This window comes from Heterodontus francisci, unplaced genomic scaffold, assembly GCF_036365525.1.
Source record: "Heterodontus francisci isolate sHetFra1 unplaced genomic scaffold, sHetFra1.hap1 HAP1_SCAFFOLD_102, whole genome shotgun sequence".
In the NCBI taxonomy this organism is placed as follows: Eukaryota; Metazoa; Chordata; class Chondrichthyes; order Heterodontiformes; family Heterodontidae; genus Heterodontus; species Heterodontus francisci.
Genome location: NW_027140380.1, coordinates 2,748,789 through 2,770,767, shown reverse-complemented (window position 1 = coordinate 2,770,767; position 21,979 = coordinate 2,748,789). Strand labels below are relative to the sequence as shown.

The following is a 21,979-nucleotide window of genomic DNA, read 5'->3' as shown; positions in this document are numbered from 1 at the left end:
GTCCAGACGGCTGTGTTGCCTGCCGGTGCCAGGATTCAGGACATCTGCTCAGGGCTGGAGCGAAACATACAATGGGAGGGGGAGGATCCAGTCGTCGTGGTCCATGTCGGTACCAAAGACATAGGCAGGACAAGGATAGAGGTTCTGCAAAGTCAGTCTGAGGAACTAGGCACCAAATTAAGAAGCAGAACCTCAAAGTTAATCATCTCTGGATTATTACCTGAGCCATGTGCAAATTGGCATAGGACAAATAAGATTAGAGAAAGTAATGTGCGGCTGAAAGACTGGTGTGGTAGTAGTGGGTTCTGGTTTGTGGGGCATTGGCACCAGTACTGGGGAAAGAGGTGGCTGTACCGTTGGGACGGTCTACACCTGAACCGTGCTGGTGCTGGTGTTCTAGCGAGCCACATAACGAGGGACGTAGAGACGGTTTTAAACTGAATAGTGGGGGCAAGGGATCAAATTTGGGAAGATATGGTGAATCAAGGAGGAGAGACAGGGCGAGAGAGAAAGGTATAAATATGGGAAATGATAAGCAGACTGTGACAGGAAGGGGCAGAATGTACAAATCTAAGAGTAAATCGACAGATAAGGCCAGAGGTGACAAAAATAATAAAACGACAAAACTAAATGCTCTGTATCTGAATGCATGGAGCATTTGAAACAAAACAGATGAACTGGGAGCACAAATAGAATAAATAAGTACGATCTGATAGTCATTACAGAGACATGGCTGCAGGGCGACATAGATTGGGATGAGAATATTGGAGGTGACATGGCATTTTGGAAGGACAGGAAGCTAGGAAAAGGTGGTGGGGTAGCTCTGTTAATTAATAATGGTATTAGCGTAATCGAGAGGGATGACCTGAGTTCTGGAGATCAGGATGCAGAATCAGTTTGAGTACAAATGAGAAATCATAAAGGCAAGAAGTCACTTGTGGGAGTGGTGTACAGGCCACCTAACATTCACCACACTGTCGGATGGGATATAAAGGAAGAAATAATGGCAGCTTGTCAGAAAGGTACTGTGATAATTATGGGGGATTTTAATCTACATATAGAGTGGAAAATTCAGATGGGCAGAGGTAGCCTAGATGAGGAATACATAGAATGTTTTGGGGATAATTTCTTGGAACAATACATTCTGGAGCCAACCAGAGAGCAGGCTATACTAGACCTGGCATTGTGCAACGAGATAGGATTAATTAATGACCTCATAGTTAAGGTGCCCCGAGGTAGTCGCGATTATAATATGATTGAATTTTACATTCAGTTTGAGGGAGAGGAGAGTGGGTCCCAGACTAGTATTTTAAATTTAAATAAGGGCAATTATAAGGTCATGAAAGCAGACCTAGCTAAAGTGAACTGGCAAATTAGGTTAAGGGATAAGTCAATAGAGATGCAGTGGCAGACATTTAAGGGGATATTTCAGAATACACAGAATAGATATATTTCAACGAGAAAGAAAAGTTCCAAAGGTGGGACTCACCATCCATGGTTCACGAAAACAGTTAAAGATACTATCAAACTTAAAGAAAAAGCCTATAATTGTGCAAAGGTGGGAGGCAGGTCAGAAGATTGGACAGAATATTAAAAAAACAGCAAAGAATGACTAAAAGATTGATAAGGAAGGTAAAATTAGAGTATGAGACAAAGCTCGCAAGAAATTTCAAGACAACTAGTAAGAGTTTCGATAGATATTTTAAAAAGAAAAGAGTTAACAAAGCGACTGTTGGTCCAATAGAAAGTGTGTCTGGGGAATTAATAATGGATAATTAAGAGATGGCAGATGAATTGAACAGATACTTTGCATCGGTCTTCACTATTGAGTATACAAATAACATCCCAGTATTAGCCGTATATCAGGAAATTGAAGGGATGGAGGAACTCAAGAAAATTACAATCACCAGGGAAGTGGTACTAAACAAATTGTTGGAGCTGCGGGTTGACAAGTCGCCAGGTCCTGAATTGGCTAGTGAGATAGTTGATGCGCTGGTTTTAATATTCCAAAATTCCCTAGATTCGAGAAGGTTCCGTTCGATTGGAAAAGAGTGAATGTAACTCATTTATTCAAAAAGGGAGGGAGACAGAAAGCAGGAAACGACAGGTCAGTTAGCTTAACATTTGTCTGAGGGAAAATGTTTGGAGCTATTACAGAGGATGTTATAGCAGGGCATTTAGAAAAAATTAAGGTAATCAGGCAGAGTCAACATGTTTTTTTGAAAGGGAAAACATGTTTAACCAATTTATTGGAGTTCTTTGAGGGAGTTACATGTGCTGTGGATAAAGGGGAACCAGTGGATGTATTGTATTTTGATTTCCAGAAGGATAAGGTGCCATATCAAAGGTTATTGCAGAAAATAAAAGCTCATGGTGTCGGGGGTAACATATTGGCATGGATAGAAGATTGGCTAGCTGACAGGAAACAGAGAGTCAGCATAAATGGGTCATTTTCTGGTTGGCAAGAAGTAACGAGTGGTGTGCCACAGGGATCTGTGCTGGGGCCTCAACTTTTTACAATTTATATAAATGACTTAGATGAAGGGACCGAAGGTATTGTTGCTAAATTTGCTGATCACAAAGATAGGTAGGAAAGTAGGTTGTGAAGAGGACATAAGGGGGCTACAAAGGGATATAGATAGGTTAAGTGATTGGGCAAAGACCTGGCAAATGGAGTATAATGTGGGAAAGTCGGAAATTGTCCACTATGGCAGGAAGAATAAAAAAGCATATTATCTAAATGGTGAGAGATTGCAGAGCTCTGAGATGCAGAGGGATCTGGGTGTCCGAGGGCATGAATTGCAAAAGGTTAGTATGCAGGTCCAGCACGTAATTAGGAAAGCTAATCGAATGTTATCATTTATCACCATGGGAATTGAATACAATAGTAGGGAGGTTATGCTTCACCTATCCAGGACATTGGTGAGACCTCTTCTGCAGTACTGAGTACTGTACTGGTCTCCTTATTTGCGGAAGGATGTAAATGCATTGGAGGTAGTACAGAGAAAGTTTACGAGACTAATACATGGAATGGGTGGGCTGTCTTACGAGGAAAGATTGGACAAGCTAGGCTTGTCTCCGCCAGAGTTTAGAAGAGAAAGAGGCGACATGATTTGTTATTTAATTTATTAATTAACAAATTAGCTATCCTCCAGTCTTCCGGTACCTCACCCGTGGCTAACGATGATACAAAAATCTCTGCCAGCGCCCCAGCAATCTCCTCCCTTGCTTCCCATAGCATCCGAGGATACATCTGATCAGGCCCTGGGGATTTATCCACCTTAATGCGCTTCAAAACCTCCAACACCTCCTCCTTTGTAATGTTGATATGCTGCAGGATATCGCTGTTCCCTCCCTTGAACTCACTAGCTTCCATGACCTTCTCCACGGTAAATACAGACGAGAAATATTCATTTAAGACCTCGCCCATTTCGCGTGGCTTCACACATAGATTGCCACACTGATCCTTAAGGGGACCTACACTCTCCCTAGCTACCCTTTTACTCTTAATACACTTATAGAATCTTTTAGGATTCTCCTTTATCTTATCTGCCAGGGAAATCTCATGGCCCCTTTTCGCCCTCCTAATTTCCTTCTTAAGTATACTTCTATATCTCCTATACTTCTCGAGGGACACGCTCAATCCCAGCTGCCTATACCTGACGTATGCCTCCTTCTTTGTCCTGACCAGACCCTCAATATCCCTCGTCAACCAAGGTTCCCTAAACTTGCCAGCCTTGCCCTTCCATCTAACAGGAACATGCTGGCCCTGAACTCTTCCTATCTCACTTTTAAAAGCCTCCCACTTGCCAGTCGTCCCTTTACCTGTAAACAGCCTCTCCCATTCAACTTTTGAGAGTTCCTGTCTGATGCCATGGAAATTAGCCTTCCCCCAATTTAGGACTTCAACCTGAGGACCAGTCCTATTCTTTTTCATAACTATCTTGAAGCTAATAGAGTTATGGTCACTGGTCCCAAAGTGCTCCCCGACTGCCATATCAACCACCTGCCCATCCTCATTTCCTGACAGGAGATCGAGTGTAGCCCCTTCTCCAGTCAGGCCATCCACGTACTGCTTCAGAAAATTATCCTGGACTCACTTAACAAATTCTTCCCCATCTGATCCCTTAGCACTTAGGCAGTCCCAGTCAATATTAGGGAAGTTAAAATCACCTACTATTACAACCCTATAATTCCTATACCTATCTGTGATTTCCCAACATATATGCTCCTCCACTTCCCTCTGACTATTGGGGGGCCTATAGTATAATCCCATCAAAGGGATCACCCTTTTATTATTTCTAAGTTCTACCAGTATGGCCTCACTGGACATTCACCCCGGGATATCCTCTCTAAGTACTGCCGTGATGTCCTCCCTAATCAATAGTGCAACTCCCCCTCCTCTCTTACCTCCACCTCTGTCACGCCGGAAGGATCAGTACCGCGGAACATTGAGCTGCCAGTCCTGCCCATCCCTCAACCACGTTTCCGTAATAGCTACAATACCACAATCCCATGTACCGATCCATGCTCTGAGTTCATCTGCCTTACCTGTAAGGATACTTGCATTAAAGTAAATGCAGTTTAGCCCACCAGACCTTCCACGCTCCCTGTCCTGCCCCTGCCTGGCCTGCCTACTGGACTTGCTTGCTTTAACCTCTCCATTTGCCTCAACTATCTCATCGGAGAGACTACTACTTTGGGTCCCACCCCCGCTGCAAGACTAGTTTAAACCCTCCAGTGTATTACTATAAAATCTCCCTGCAAGGATATTGGTCCCCTTCCAGTTCAGATGCAACCCGTCCCTCTTGTACAGGTCACCTCTGCACCAGAAGAGATCCCAATGATCCAAGTACCTGAAGCCCTCCCGCCTTCGCCAGTCTTCAGCAATGCATTCATTTGCCTAATCCTCCTATTCCTACCCGCACTAGCACGTGTCACAGGGAGTAAACCTGAGATTACAACCCTAGAGGTCCTGCTCTTTAGCCTTCTGCCTAACTCCCCATATTCACTTTGCAGAACCTCATCTCTCTTCCTGCCTATGTCGTTCGTACCAATATGGACCACGATCTCTGGCTGCACACCCTCCCCTTTCAGAATTTCCAGCAGCTGCTCCGAAACATCCTTGACCCTAGTATTAGGGAGGCAACATACCATCCTGGAGTCTCGTTTGCGGCCACAGAAACGCCTATCTGCACCCCTTATGATAGAATCCCCTATCACAATAGCTCTTCCTCCCCTTTTCATCCCCTGCTGTGCAGCAGAACCCTCCGTGGTGCCACGGACCGCGCTGTTGCTCTTTTCCCCTGCGAGGTCTTCCCCCCAACAGGAACCAAAGCGGTGTATCTGTTTGAGAGGGGGATGGCCACAGGGGACTCCTGCACTACCTGCCTGCTCCTACTACTCCATCTGGAGGTCACCCATCCCTTTTCTGCCTGTGCATCCATTACCTGCGGTGCGACCACCTCACTAAACATGCTATCCATGACACCCTCAGCTTCGTGGATGCTCCACAGTGAAACCACCCGCAGTTCCAGCTCCATAATGCGAGTAGCCAGTAGCTGCAGCTGGATACACTTCCTGCACACATGGTCGTCATGGAGACTGGGAGGGTTCCTGAATCCCCACATAGCGCAGGAGGAGCATATCACGGGGCTGAGCTCTCCTGCCATGACTTACCCTTAGATTAATTAGTTACTCCCTTAATTAAAAAATACTAATGACACTCGGGGCCTTGTTCTACCCACTACAATCTAAAGTCCTTCATAAGCTACACTGAATAAAAAAAACACTTTAGTAGTACTCATCTTATCAGCAGAGGTTTTTTTTTCAAGTAAAAAACGTTGCCCTTTTCTTTAAGATATTTAAATACACTAACAGCAGTGACTCACCAACCAATCACCTTGCAGCTCTCCTCTGACATCACAGTTGGCTTCTTTTTTTTCAAAACTCCAGCACACTGGAAGAGCTCCACTCCACTCCTGGAAGGGAAGAGACTGGGCCTCGATCCTCGGATTGGATTTATAGGCTCCGCTCTCAACATTCTCCTCATATCGGTCCATATAGGTCTGCTCCGCTCGGCTCCTCTCCGCTCCCGGAAGGTAATTCACCAGCTTTTGCAGAAAAGTAGGTCTTAAGCTGTTGCAGTACCTGTTAGAAAGATAGTCTAAGCTATTCTGAAGTCATCTTCCAATGTCATCCACATGGAAGCAGGATTTTAAAGGATAAGATGTAGTTTTTAAAAGTCACTTCAATCTTGCTCAAGAGTCTTTTCAAAGAAGCCAAGTAAATCTTGATAAAAAGTCATATACATTTAGAGATCTTTTAAAAGCACTTCAATCTTGTTAATAAAAAGTCAGATGTAAATTTAAGAACTCTGATCAGGCTATGCTAAAAAGTTACATACAATTAAGAAATAAAATACAACATTTAAAATGTCTGAACTCCCTCTGAAAGTTGACAACTGCTGCTGCCGGAGTCTTCCTGGAATAGTGGAGCTGTTGTGTCAACAGAAAAGTCCTTCCCGAGCAGCCCTGAGCCTGTTGGTACCGGCTTTAATCCAACCCAGGTAAAAATCAGGGTACATTGTGGGCAATGAGCCCAAATTGCTGAACTACAGGTCCCTGTCACTTTAAAGAGTTGGCTGGTGCGATTATGATCAGAGGCTCCTTTTAAGCACATTTCTCACCACCACAACTTCCAGATGCTGGTGTTAGTGTGTGCATGTACCAGCAGTTGCAGTGCTGTTCAGACCCTCAATAGCAGTGAAAGTCTCAGAGTTCACCACTATTGGGCTGTAAAATCCAGGCCAATATCTCACAGCCCTGTTAGATTTGCTCTCCCTCTGTACAAAATCAAACTCCACACATTGTCTTTCACTCACTCCTGTTTCCAGCCCTGACGGTGCAGAAATCCCCTCTCAAAGGTACACAATCCAGTTGATTTCTGATCAAATACCTCCTTCCTCATTCAATAGAGGAAACAGAGACATGAACACGAGTCAGGTGCAAGAAAGTTTCACCAACAGAGCAAAGAAAGGCACCAACAAAAGTCACCCCTACTTTCCAAATCATTTCACTGGAATATTCTTTCACTTGTTTTGTCGGATGACTGCAATAAATCTGAAAATGAGCACCATGAGGTTTGTGTTCACTAGTCACTTGTTCTCCTGTGTTTGTCTGTCAGGTTTGTAATTCAGTTTGTATTGGATATTGAAGAGAATCTCTTTTCAAGATGATTACACATCGTACTGTGTTTAAAGCAACCTACTTGGAAAATGGCAGAAAATGAATGTTTCAATACCTGTGTGACCAGATTCTTCCAATGCTTTTCAACAGCTCGATTGATGATGCTTGTAATCTGTATCCTGTGGAGAATGGGAGAAGAGAATAAAAACATGGTGCATGAACAGGACAGACTGCGTAAAATGGGAGCACAGAAATACTGCCACCTCATTGAAAGTTAATGAGATTTATTTGAAGTCAGACACCTGTCCACAATGAACAAGTGAATACATTAATTGTCCACTTTCAATCTAAATGGGACTGAGGTTCCAACAGAGAAGTTTTCTGGAAAATACCTGCTGCAGATTTAAAATTGATGAACTGGAACATCTTATACTAACTTTCAAATAACTGTAGTGATTGTATGGTTCTCATAGTGGAGAGAAGGAGTTGTTTATAAATATAAGCAGAAAGACACATTTGTGGATTGGTGAATGAGCTTTATCTTTCTGAAATGTATTTGTCCATTGGTTGCAGGTCACTGGAAATTCTTTTTTACATTTCAATTGTAGCAGCAGCAGTTAGCAGCAAAATGTCTGATTAATCAGAGTAGTGGGTCTGGGAAATACTTAAACAGCCGAGACCCTGTAAAACAGAACTCCAAGTAATAGTTTAAATAAGGCACTGAACTGACAGAGCGGTAAAGGCCTGCTCAGGTCAGGAAAAAAAAGCCGACCCGAACCTGACAGAACCACATTGGACCCGAGCCCGACCCGGCCCGAGTATCTCCATTTATTCCCACGCCCAAACTAACCCGAGCCTTACCCGACCACTGGAATGTTCACTTTATCTACCTCCCGATTCCGAATCTACAGGAAGCTGCAGCATGAGCGCAATGACGTCATAGAGATGCTCACTTTCTCACTGAGCATACTCAGAGTTTCCCTCCTTGATGACCCGGACTCCCAGCTTAGGTTGGCTTTTCAACTTTTGACACTTATTAAACTCAACTTCCCAGCAGAGTTAAATGTAATACTTACTGTGTGTGTCCGACACGGACTCAGCCCGACCTGGACCCAGCCCAACCCGAACCTGGCCCGACCTGACCCGAGCCCGAAAGCCAGACCCGGAAGAGCGACCCAACACGACCCGGACCCGACACAGGTCGTCGGGTCCCGTCGGGTTCAGGTCGGGTGGCAGGCCTTTGCAGAGCGGAGGTCAGATGAGGATTGAATTAATTTCAATCACTGAATCTAAACAAGAAGTAAATCTGCCAGGAATGGAAGGCTTTGCTTTACCTGTGAGCTTGTGGCACAACGGTAGTGCGTCTGACTCCAAATCAGAAGGTTGCGTGTTCAAAACACGTCAAGCTCAGTTATGTTTTACAGCAGCTCAAGTTCCTGGATTTTATATCAGAAGAGAGTTCGTTCTCTTGGAATATTCGTGCATGGTAGAATTTCAAGATCAACTTTAATAGATTAAAGTCCTGATTTCTGGTTCCGTTCCACTTCCATGCTCAGTTCTTATTTCACACTGTTTTATATCAGAACAATGTTTCAGGGATGTGATGTGTCCATTGTTTGTGCAATCGCTCTGTCACCCAGTGTGAGAAATAAAACACAAACCTCACAGCGTGCGGCTCAAACCCATACCTGGCTCTGTCTATCGGCCGCTTAGTTCAGTTGGTTAGGACGCAGTGTTGATAACAACAAGGCTGTGGATTTGATCCCCATGTGCGCTGTCACATGGTCAGTCATTAATTTGACACATTTTTGCAACACTTAAAATCCAACTTTTAGATGCAAACAAGTTTACATCAAATGTCAAAGGGAATTTATTTTGAATAACATCCATTGTATCTTTGTCACTGGTCTGGAGTAACACAGAATTCTTTCCAATTATCTTCCGTTTTCTGAAAAACGTTGAACTCGTGGCCTGTTCTCGTTCATGGTCACGAGCAGCAAAAACAGACAGAGCAAGTCTGACTGCCCAGAGATGTGGAAAAGGCTTCAGTTTGGGACATATGCAGCAAATCAAATGTTCACCCGGCCCTGAAAGATTCAAAAACTGGGGAAAAGGACACAAAGAGATAGAGAATAAGCTAAAGCTGAGAATGTAAATATTTCCCATCATTGATATCTCTCTATTCCAATCCAACCTTCAGAGTTGGGTAAATAATTTCAGTGTAAATTGTGCAGCTCAAGAGTCAAAACCAAAGGGCGATGCAGAATAAAGGAGAACTGCCAAAACCCCAGATTGAACCAGGGATCTTCAGTCCAACACACTCCCAACTGAGCTATTTCAGTCTCACAGGCTTGGGATGAGAAGTGGCAAGTAACATTCGCACCACACAAGTGCCAGGCAATGACCATCTCCAACAAGAGAGAATCTAACTATCTCCCCTTGACATTCAATAGCATTACAATTACTGAATCCCCCACCATCAACATCATGGAGGTTACCATGGGTAGCCATACAAATAACGTGACTAGAAGAGCAGGTCAGAGGCTTGGAATCCTGAGGTGAGTAATTACAGTGCAGCTGTTGGCTCCACCCCAGGGGCTGAATTGGTTCTGTAAACCATGAAGCAGCTTCCTCTCAAATCCCAGGTTTATCAATAAATCCTCTCACAAAAGCCCCAAAGTGTGATATATTCCTCCCACTCATCCATGACTCCTGACTCCCCAAAGCCTGGCCACCATCTGCAATTCACAAGTCAAGAGTGTGATGGAATACTCTCCACTTGCCCGGATGGGTGCAATTCCAACTCAAGAATCTCAACACCGTCCAGGACAAAGCAGCCCACTTGATTGGCACCCCATCTACAAACATTCACTCCCTCCACCATCGGAACACAGTGGCAGCAGTGTGTACCGTCTGCAAGATGCACTGCAGCAATGCACCAAGACTCCTTCGACAGCACCTTCCAAACCCAGCGACCTTTACCACCGAGAAGGGCAAGGGCAGCAAATGCAGGGGATACCACCACCTGCAAGTTCCCCTCCAAGCCACACACCATCCTGACTTGGAACTATATCGCCGTTCCTTCACTGTCGCTGGGTCAAAATCCTGGAACTCCCTTTCTCACAGCACTGTGGGTGTACCTACCCCACATGGACTGCAGCGGTTCAAGAAGGCAGTTCACCACCACCTTCTCATGGGCAATTAGGGATGGGCAATAAATGCTGGCCTAGCCAGCGATGCCCACATCGCATGAATGAATGAATAAAAATGTGAAGTATCAAAATATCAAGTATTTATGAGTCCAATTGTCAGCAATTTTATTCACTGGATCCAATTGAACTCATAGCACACGGGAACCACGGGGCTTCAGAGCCTCGCCTGGTTAAAGGAGCTGACTGGGAGGTGGGAGCTGAGTGTTGTCTTCACTGGGAAGCTATCGGGTGAGGCAGCAAAACTTGGCAGAAAGGGCATCGGGAAACACTGTCAGGAGTGGGGGCCAATGTGCCAGCTCTGCAGAGGGAACAACACCAGGGTGCCATTGGGGCAGTGCCACTTCATTGAGGGTGACAAGTGAGGTAAATGTGGCTGGGTGTTGTTAACTGTGAAGGCCTTGCACTCAGGGAGGGGCAACCTGTCATGGGCCTCATTCGAGGCTCTCATTGGATTCGAGTCTCCCATTGAGGAGGAGGAGGAGGAGTAGAGAGGAAGGGAGGGAGGCACAGGCACCAGCAGGGGCACCACAGCAGCTTGGGGGCCCACAGGAAGGCCAGCCTCGAACAGGAGGCTGGAGAAGGAGGCAGAGGAACACGTCAGCCGAGGTTCAACTACCTGCAGAAGTCCGAGTGACAGTGTCTCCGCAGACTGCACCTCTCCACGGGGGTCGTCACTGATCTCTCTGCCATGATGCAGCTGTGCCCCATGCGACTTGGTGGGCACCTGATGCCAGTGTCACTGAAGGTCACCGTGCCACTGAACTTCTTCACCACCAGATCATTGCGGGGATCCACTGGAGATATGTGTGGAATCTCACAGTCTGTAGTGAATCAGTGCATCAAGGAGGTCACCAATGTCCTGTTCAGGAGGGCCGGTGACTATGTGCACATTGATCCAAACAGTCAAGCTGAGAGAGCGATAGGATTCGGGGACATCGCTGGATTCCACCAGGTGTAGGGTGTCATTGACTGCACCCATGTGACCATCATGGCTCCTGCAGACCAGCCAGCAGCCTTCAACAGGAAGGGCTTCCACTTGCTCAGTGTGCAATTGGTCTGCGACCACTGCAAATGGATCCCATAGGTGTGTGCACAAATCCCGGGAAGCAGCCACAACGCCGGCATACCAAGGCACTCCCAGGTGCCAGAACCTTTCCGCGGCCCCATCCGCTTTCAGAGATGGATCCTTGGAGACAAGGGCTACCCACTGAGGACATGACTACTGACGTCTGTAAGGAACCCACGCACGGATGCAGAGGAGAGGTACAACACCTGCTGCGGGTCAACCCGAGCGACCATCAAGGAGGCCATTGGTCTCCTGAAGATGAGATTCAGGTGCCCAGATCGATCCAGTGGAGCCCTTCAGTATGTCCCGGCGAGGGTCTCGCATATCGTGGTGGTTTGCTGTGCACAGCACAATCTGGCATTACAGAGGGGTGAGGTGTTGACTAGTGAGGATATCGTGGAGTGTGATGTCTCCTCTGATGATGAGGATGTGGAGGAGGATGCTGCCCAAGCAGTGCCAGATGAAGAACCTCAGGCACAGCAGGGTAGGGGCCATGAGATACACACAAGGGGGACATGAGACACCCTTATACATTCAAGTTTCCTTTGAGCCTTACCACCTTCTGGAACCAAGGCAATAAAGTCTTAGCTTTAAACAGCCCTGTTGTCACCTCCTTCCTTCTGTTCTGCAGCGTCCAGGTACACATCGCACAGTGACAAGGCCAAAGCTTTGTGAACTCAGGGCTTGGTCCCTCACTTCCAGCCCCTTGGGAGGAAGGGTTTAAATGAAGTCCCAAAGGGCATCAACAATAGGAAGGAGACATAGTGAGAGAACATCATTTCTTTCTTCCGTGTGACAACAAATGCAACCCTATCCATCTGGAATGTACATTCACCGTGAACCCTAAGTGAATCTAGGTGCTCTTCTTAAATCTTTTCCGGGTGCTCCTACGTGGTGCTCCCCCTGCTCTGTCAGCTGAGGTGGAGACAGGCTGCTGACCTTGCTGCCCCATGGCTTGGGATGACATTGGTGGCCGTCCTCTTGCTGCCTGAGGCCTGGAGGGCCCCGGCACACTGAGGGCCTCCTGCACAGGTACAGGGACCCCCCTCTGTCATCGAGGGTGATGGAGGCAGGCACTGGCATCACTTGTGTCACTGGCAGAGGGGCTTTGGAGCGACTGTCCACACAAGGAGCACCCTGAGAGGAGACCCCAGATGTAGCAGCCAGCTGCTCCTCCCCCTTATAAGACACACTTGTAACTCGCTGCTGACCTGAGAGGGACGTGGACCTCGTCCCCCCTCTCACCTTGTCACCGCTGGATGGAGCTCATGGACAAAGCGATGGAGTGCAGGTCTGCACACATCTCCGGCAGCCACTGATTGATTGGCTGGATCAGGCTCTCCATGAGAGTCACCAATCTCACAATGGAGGAAGCCAGACACACCCCCATCAGAGACAATGCAGCACCCAAGGCCTGGATGGACTCCTCCACCATCCTTGTTCGGGTACACATAGCCTCTGGTAACTCTGCCAGATGTTACCTGACCTCTCGCTGCAGCTGCGGTATTTCCCGTGTTGCTGGTGACACCAGAGGCATGTCATCAGCCTGGGGCTCAGCATGGGCCTGGCCTCCCACAGACCACCAACTGTCAGTGGCCTCGGCTGTCACAGCCTCCGTCAGCTGCCCGGGCCTGTCTGTGATGTGCTCATCAGTTTGCGTGAGCGTTTCTGTTCTGGTGGAGGGTGCAGGGGAATGATGTGATGGTGCACCATCTGAGGCTCCCTCCTCCTCCTCAGACGTGTCCGGCTGTCTCCCAGTCTCTCCAGCTCTTTGCTTTTGTCGTTCATCCGGGCCTTCATGAGAAAACAGGGACATTGTAGGGTTACGGTCTGCCCATCGTGACATTCCAACCACCCCTACTGTGCAGCTCCATTGATGCAGTGGTGAACAGATGTGCAGTGTGGCTCCTTTGCAGCGGATGCTCCCTTGTGCCCCAGGAGATGTGCACTCACTCTCTTGGGTAAATGCCCCTGTCTCTCCATCAGATATGGAGCAGCTGCTTTGCAGCCCGGCCTGTTCCATGGCCTCCTCCTCCATCGGGATGAGGACACGGAGATAAGGCACTCCACCGCCAGTCTTGACACGCTCTTTCCAATTGTGGGATGTCTTCTCCTGCAGACACAAAGATGAACAAAGTTAGTCTCCCAGCGGGGACAAGCCCAACATCTCTGATGGTGATAGTCCAGCAGTCCATGATGTGGACACACATATGCCTCCTGCATGCGGCCCCTCTCGAGGGACTGTGTGAGGTTATATAATGACTGACGTGTGCCTCTCCTGCTGCCCTTCCCCAATACACATGACTGGGTGGTCACTCCCTTTCCACTAAACATTCCCTCTCACTCTGCCACATGCAATGTCCAAAGGGTCCAAAGTGCTTTGATTGGTCGCCTGAGCAACCTGGATCAGGTCATTGACCCACTTCCTGCACTGGATCCATTTCCTGGGGGTGAACCCATGGCTGCTGACCTCATCTACTATCTCCAGCCAGCTTTGCTTGGTCAGGTGGACAGGTCTCCACCTCCCATCCCTGGGGAAGAGGATCTTGCACCTTTCTCTTGTCACCTGGAGGAGAACCTGCAGGGTGGCATCGCTAAACCGTGGCACCATGGTCACTGCAGGCTCGCATTCAGCTCCTTACCCATCAGGCAACAGAGGCAGCAGAATGGGTCCTGGGGCATCAGAGGCAGCAGAACTGGTCCTGGGACAGCAGAGGGCTCTCAGGAAGACACTCCTTTAAACCAGGCAGCAGTGAATGCAGGGCTGGCAGCCCTTTAAATATGGTGCCAGCACCTGCCGTTGTGTCAGATGTCGGTGCCATCGGCACCTCGTTCCCTGCCTCTGGTCCTTGTTTACATGGGCCCCACGCCTCCCCTTCATTAATTTGTCGGCTGCTCCGTGATCGGAGTCGGTCGGCCACATTTCACTCGTGTGGTGACGACACCCGCTTCCGGTGCCTCTGCCGAGAGCCGCACCGTTAGTTTAAAATTCAGCCCATGGGGTCAAGAGTGGAAAATCTCCCCTCTGATTCTCTCTACTTAAAATGAAGGAGACACCAAATTAAAACTGATGAAACCAGGGATTGTATCCTGGTTCTTCAATCTAGTGTTCTCCCAACTGAGCTATTCCATCCTCACTGTGAGCTCATCTTCATTGGAGACAAATATAACTCCAGGCGGAATTTCCCCACCCGTTCATTCCTCACTTCAGGGGAATGGGACCCGACCAGATCGCGGAACTCAGATTATGTTAATGTTCTGCTCTTGATATCTTCATATTATTTTGCGTTTGAGCCACTTTTAATCAGGTTCACGGACAAATTCTTCTATCATCCCTTCTCCCACATTTTCTCTCTCTCATTCATTCTTTATTCCTCACAATCCAGAAAGGGTTAGGAATCAGAGATCACCCCCAAACCCTCTGCACACAGACCTCTGTATGTCACCCTGTTTGCTCCAAGATCCAAGAGACCAGTCAATAAATTACACTCTTTATAAACACAGAAAGCTGCCTCACAGTGTTGGACACACAGTTAAATACACTGAAGTCTTTTGAAAAAAGTTCATCTTACGGGCTGTGTTACTGAGCCCACAGAGCAGGACAGGCCCAGGCTCCAGCCCCAGCCCCACCTGGGCTGTGTTAGCTGATGTCACCTGGTGTGATACTGAGCCACATGGAGCAGGAAAGGGCCTGGTTGTATTCATGGCCTGTGTTGAGTTCACTGAACCCACCCAATGTTGTAGGAGCCACACAGAACAGAATGGGCCCAGGCTCCTTCCTCAGCCTGAGGGATGATAGTTCATCTCACACGGTGTTGTACAGAGCCCCACACAGAACAGGAAAATCCCAGGCTCCATCCCCGGCCTGTGGTATTTTACTTCATCACACCTGGTATGGTACGGAGCCCCCAGAGCAGGAAAGATCCAGCTTCCATCTCCAGTCTGTGCTGAATTAGCTGATCTGACCTGGTTGGCACTGAACCACAATCAGGGGAGGATGGGCCGAGGCTCCCTGGCCTGTGGTGTGTTAGTTATTCTCATTTGGTGAGGTACTGAGCACTGGAGAGCAGGAAGGGCCTGTGCTCAGTGAGCTGATCTCACCTTGTGCCTTCCTGAGACCCACACACAGAGCAGGACAGGCCTAGGCCTCATCCCCGGCCTGTGCTCAATTAGCGGATCTCAGCCAAAAGATTTTGATAAGGTTCCACACAAGAGGCTTCTCTATAAGATTAAAGTCCCTGGTGTCAGTGGTAATATATTGATCTGGATTGGGAACTGACTGGCACGACGTAGGCAGAAAGTAGTTACAGATGGATCTGGATCTGTTTGGAGACCAGTTACCAATGGTATCTCACAGGGATCGGTGTTGGGTCTGTTGCTCTTTATTATTTTTATTAATGATCTGGATGTCGGTGTAGGGGGCACCATCTGTAAATTTACAGATGATTTGAAGATTTGTGCGACTGTTCAGACTGTAGACGATGCTCGACTGTTTCAGGCTGATCTTAATGTGTTGGGAGATTGGGTTCATGACTGGTAAATTATGTTTAATTTGGGTAAGTGCAGTGTTATTCATGTGGACAGGGCGAATGCTCAACATTCATACACCCTTCAGGGAAAAACATTAAAGCAGGTGGAGAAGGAAAATAATTTTGAGCAGAGATCTGGATGTTCTGGTGCACAGATCTCGAAAGGTACAGCAGCAATGCTGTGAAGTGATAGCTGGAGCAAATAGGGGGTTGGGCTGCATTCAGAGGATAATTGCATATAAGATGGGGCATATTCTTTCATGGGATGTGAGCGACACTGGCAAGGCCAGAATTTGTTACCCATCCCTAATTGTCCTTGACAAGATGGCGGTGAGCTGCCTTCTTGAATTGCTGCACTCCATGTTGTGTAGGTGCACCCACAGTGCTGTTAGGAAGGGAGATCCAGGATTTTGACCCAACATCAGTGAATGAACAGCGATATTGTTGCAGATCAGATGGTGTGTGACTTGAAGGGGAACTTGCAGATGGTGGTGTTTCCATGCATCTGCAGCCCTTGTCCTTCAAGGTGGTTGAGTTCTTCGGTTTGGAAGGTGTTTTTGAAGGAGCCTTGGTGAGTTGCAGCAGTGCATCTGGTAGATGGTACACACTACTGCCACTGTGCGTCAGTGGTGAAGGGAGTGAATGTTTAAGGTGGTGAATGGGGTGACAATCAAGGCAGCTGCTTTGTCCTGAACAGTGTCAAGTTTCTAGAGTATTGTTGGAGCTGCACTCATCCTGGCTTGTGCCTTGTAGATGGTGGACAAGTTTTGGAGAGTCAAAAATCACAAAATTATTACAGTGCAGAAGGAGGCTATTCGGCCCATTGTCTCTGCATAGAATCATTGAACATAGAAAGTTTAGAGCACAGGAAGGCCAAAAATCGGGCAACCCAGCGGAATCCCATTGTCCAGCATTTGGACCGTAGCCCTGCAGGTTCAGGCACTTGAGGTGCACATCCAGACTCCTCTTAAATGAGTTGAGGGTTTCTGCCTCAACTACCCTTATAGGCAGTGAGTATCAGACCCCTCGCACCCTCTGGGTGAAAAAAGTTTCCTCATCTCCCCTCTAATCGTTCAACGAATCACTTTAAATCTATGCCCCTTAGTCATTGACCTCCCTGCTAAGGTGAATAGACCCTTCCCATCCACTCTATCCAGACCCCTCACAATTTTATGCATTTCAATCAAATCTCCCCTCAGCCTCCTCAATTCAACCCCAGCCGATCCAATCTTTCCTCATCGTTGCATTTTTCCAGAGTTGGCAACATCCTCGTAAATCTCCTCTGTAACCTCTCTGGTGCAATTGCATCCTTTCTGGAATGAGGTGACCAGAACTGCACACAGAACTCAAGTTGTGGCCTAACTAATGATTGATACAGTTCCAGCATAACCTCCCTGCTCTGATATTCTATACCTCGGCTAATAAAGGAAAGGATTCCATAAGCCTTCTCAACCAACTTATCAACCTGTCCTGCTACTTTCAGGGATCTGTGGACATTCACTTCAAGGTCCCTCACTTCCTCTAGACCTCTCAGTATTCACCCATTAATTGTGTATTCCTTTGCCGTGTTTGACCTCACCAAAGGCATCACCTCACACTTCTCCAAGTTGAATTCCATTTGCCACTTTTCTGCACACCTGACCAGTCCATTTTTCCAGCTCTCCTAATGAGCATTTCACCTCGTACCGAGAGCTGAATTATTCATTACAGAATTCTCACTGTCTGTTTTACCTTTGGTGCCACAGTATTTATATGAATGGTCCAGTTAAGCTTGTGTCTATGGTTACCCCCAGGATGTTGATGGTGGGGGGGATTCAGCGATGGTAATGCTGTTGAACGTCAAAGGGAGATGGTTACATTCTCTCTTGTTGGAGATGGTCATTGACTGGTACTTATGTGGTGTGAATGTTACTTGCCACTTATCAGGCCAAGCCTGAATGTTGTCCAGGTCTTGCTGCTTCTGGACACGGACTCCTTCAGTATCTGAGATGTCCCGAATTTGTCCTTTTATGAAACCTTGGTCAGGCCTCACTTGGAATATTGTATCCAGTCTTGGTCTCCTCACATGATGGGTGCTATTGAGGCTTTTGACAGGGTAAAGAGGAGAGACATTAAACTAATTCCCAGTGTAAGACATCTTCGTTATCAAGTTAGACTAAAAGAGTTGGAACCCTACACCTTAGAGAAACCCAGACTGAGGGGTGATCCAATTGAGGTTCATAAGTAATGAAGGGTCCAATTTAGCATGGGAGAGGAGTCATAATTGTATATTGTAAAAGGCCAGATGTCACCCGGATCACATTAAATTTCATTTTCAGCAATGGGTTAATGAACCAGGAGGGCTGAGTGGTTAAGGTGTTGGACTTAAAATCCAATGAATATATGCCTGTGTGTGTTCAAACCCCACTCCTGGTATCTGTGCCGGCAAAATGTTACTTGTTCTTTCCCTGACTTTTGCCTTGCACCATCATCTCTTCTGTCATTTAATCACTCCTGCCTTCCAACCGATCACAGCTTCCTATTATTTGCCCCAGCACCATTCCTTGTCTCTGCACTTGCTTACAAGCTGGGAAACCTTGAACTTAATCTCCTCTGTCCCCTTATAATGACCTTCTCATCTTTCCTGAACTGTGGTTCCTCACAGGGTCCGCTGCCTCTCCGACTCCCCTCCAGGGGAAACTGAAGGCCCTGAGCCTGGGTCTTGCTTTCTACGCTTGCTGGTAGTTGAGTCCTTGCATGTCTAGACTCCTCCAGGAAGGGCTTGCCATAACCATCCTCCTCCTCTAACCTAATAATAAGACCCTTTTTACCCTCCTCCTCTAACCAAAAAGGACTGAGCAGGTAAGCTATTTACTGTTTTTGTTAATATCTATAGTTGTACTTAACTAAGGGGTAATTGAATAAAAGAAATGGCAGCCAGTGTAGTGTATTGCTCCTCCTGCAGTATGTTCGAGGTGAGGGGAACCTCCGGTGACCCTGCCGACTTCACCTGCTGGAAGTGCATCCGTCTCCAGCTCCTATCAGACCGTGTTAGGGAATTGGAGCTGGAGCTGGATGAACTGAGGATCATTCGGGAAGCTGAGGGGTTGATAGATAGAAGCTACACGGAGGTCGTTACTCCACAAATCAAAGGCAGCTGGGTAACAGTTAGAGGTGGGAAGAGGTCAGTGCAGGGATCTCCTGTGGTCGTTCCCCTCAACAACAAGTATACAGTTTTAGATACTGTTGGGGGGGACGGCCTATCGGGGGCAGGCTGCAGTGACCGGGCCTCTGGCACGGGGTCCTGCACTGTGGCTCAGAAGGGAAGGAGGGAGAATGGGAGAGCACTAGTCATCGGGGACTCGATGGTGAGGAGTACGGACAGGCGGTTCTGTGGGCGCAGGCGAGACGCACGGATGGTTTGTTGCCTCCCTGGTGCCAGGGTCCGTGATGTTTGTGATCGCGTCTTCAGGATCCTTAAAGGGGAGGGGGAGCAGCCAGAGGTCGTGGTGCACATTGGCACCAACGACGTAGGAAGGAAGGGTGGCACAGATGTTAGAAGTGAGTTTAGGGAGTTAGGCTGGAAGCTGAAAGCTCGGACGGACAGAGTTGTTATCTCTGGTTTGTTGCCGGCGCCACGTGATAGTGAGGCTAGGAATAGGGAGAGAGCACAGCTGAACACGTGGCTGCAGGAATGGTGTAGGAGGGAGGGCTTCCAGTTCTTGGATAATTGGACTGCATTCTGGGGAAGATGGGACCTGTTCAAACAGGACGGGCTGCATCTGAACCAGAGGGGCACCAATATCCTGGGAGGGAGGTTTGCTAGTACTGTTCGGGAGGGTTTAAACTAGTTTGGGAGGGGATGGGAACCGGACTTGTAATCCAGGGACCAGTGGGTCCACTCAGAAAGACAAAGAGTGTAGTGAGGTATTGGGGAAGGTAGCACTGTCGCAGAGGACAGATGGGCACGGAGAAGGGTTAAAGTGCGTATACTTCAACGCAAGAAGCATCAGGAATAAGGTGAGTGAATTGAAGGCGTGGATGGGCACTTGGGACTACGATGTTGTGGCCATCACTGAAACGTGGATAGGTGAGGGGGAGGAATGGTTCTTGGAGGTACCTGGTTATAGATGTTTTCATAAGATTAGGAATGGTGGTAAAAGAGGTGGGGGGGTGGCATTGTTAGTTAGAAATAGTGTAACAACTGCTGAAAGAATTTTCGAGGAGGATCTGCCGACTGAGGCACTGTGGGTTGAGGTCAGGAACAGGAAAGGAGCAGTCACCTTGATGGGAGTTTTCTATAGGCCCCCCAATAGCAGCAGGGAGGTGGAAGAGCAGATTGGGAAACAGATTTTGGAAAGGAGCAGAAGTCACAGGGTAGTAATTATGGGGGATTTCAACTTCCCAAATATTGATTGGCAACTCTTTAGATCGAATAGTTTGGATGGGGTAGTGTTTGTGCAGTATGTCCAGGAAGCTTTTCTGACTCAGTATGTAGACTGCCCGACCAGAGGGGAGGCAATATTGGATTTGGTACTAGGTAATGAACCAGGGCAAGTGATAGAGCTGTTGGTGGGCGAGCACTTTGGAGATAGTGATCACAATTCTGTAGCATTCACTGTGGTAATGGAGAGGGATAGGTATGTGCAACAGGGCAAGGTTTACAATTGGGGGAAGGGTAGATATGATGCTGTCAGGCAGGAACTGAGGAGCATAAGTTGGGAGCATATGCTGGCAGGGAAGGGCACGGTCGAAATGTGGAACTTTTTCAAGGAGCAGATAGTAGGGGCCATTGATAAGCATGTCCCTGTCAGACAGGGAAGGGATGGTCATGTGAGGGAACCGTGGTTGACAAGAGAGGTTGAGAGTCTTGTTAGGAAGAAGAAGGATGCGTATATAAAGTTGAGGAAAAAGGGCACAGGCATAGCTCTGGAGGGATACAAGATGGCCAGGAAGGATCTGAAGAAAGGGATTAGGAGAGCTAAGAGAGGGCATGAAAAATGCTTGGCGGGTAGGATAAAAGAAAACCCCAAGGCCTTTTACGCGTATGTCAGAAATATGAGGATGACTAGGGGGACCGTAGGTCCGGTCAAGGACAATAGCGGGAGACTGTGTGTTGAGCCGGAAGAGATAAGTGAGGTTTTGAATGAGTACTTCTCTTCGGTATTTACGAATGAGAAGGGGTGTATTACTGAAGAGGACGGTGTGAAACAGACTGGTAAGCTCGAGGAAGTGCTCGTTAGGAGGGAAGATGTGTTGGGGTTTTTGAATAACTTGAAGATAGACAAGTCTCCCGGGCCTGACGGGGTATATCCAAGGATGTTATGGGAAGCAAGGGATGAAATTGCAGAGCCGCTGGCAATGATCTTTTCATCTTCTCTGCTGACGGGGGTGGTACCAGGTGATTGGAGGGTGGCAAATGTTGTGCCCCTGTTCAAGAAAGGGAATAGGAACAACCCTGGGAATTACAGGCCAGTTAGTCTTACTTCGGTGGTAGGCAAGTTGATGGAAAAGGTGCTGAGGGATAGGATTTCTGAGCATCTGGAAAGACACTGCTTGATTCGGGACAGTCAGCACGGTTTTGTGAGGGGTAGGTCTTGCCTCACAAGCCTGATTGAATTCTTTGAGCAGGTGACCAAGCAAGTGGATGAGGGTAAACCAGTGGATGTGGTGTACATGGATTTTAGTAAGGCATTTGATAAGGTCCCCCATGGTAGACTTATGGAGAAAGTCAGGAGGCATGGGATAGTGGGGAATGTGGCCAGTTGGATTAAGAATTGGCTAACTGATAGAAGGCAGAGAGTGGTCTTAGATGGTAAATACTCAGCCTGGAGCCCAGTTACCAGTGGCGTGCCGCAGGGATCAGTTCTGGGTCCTCTCCTGTTTGTGATTTTTATTAACGACTTGGATGAGGAAGTCGAAGGGTGGGTCAGTAAATTTGCAGATGATACAAAGGTTGGTGGAGTTGTGGATACCGAGGAGGGCTATTGTCGTCTGCAAAGGGAC

The 21,979-nt window shown here is 47.7% G+C and overlaps 1 non-coding gene across 1 annotated transcript; it reads left to right on the top strand.

The window, feature by feature from the left end:
• Nucleotides 1-8,525: 8,525 nt before the first annotated feature.
• trnaw-cca (transfer RNA tryptophan (anticodon CCA)) lies at nucleotides 8,526-8,597 on the top strand. The gene has a single exon. It is a non-coding gene; the product is annotated as a tRNA-Trp (tRNA).
• Nucleotides 8,598-21,979: the final 13,382 nt, after the last annotated feature.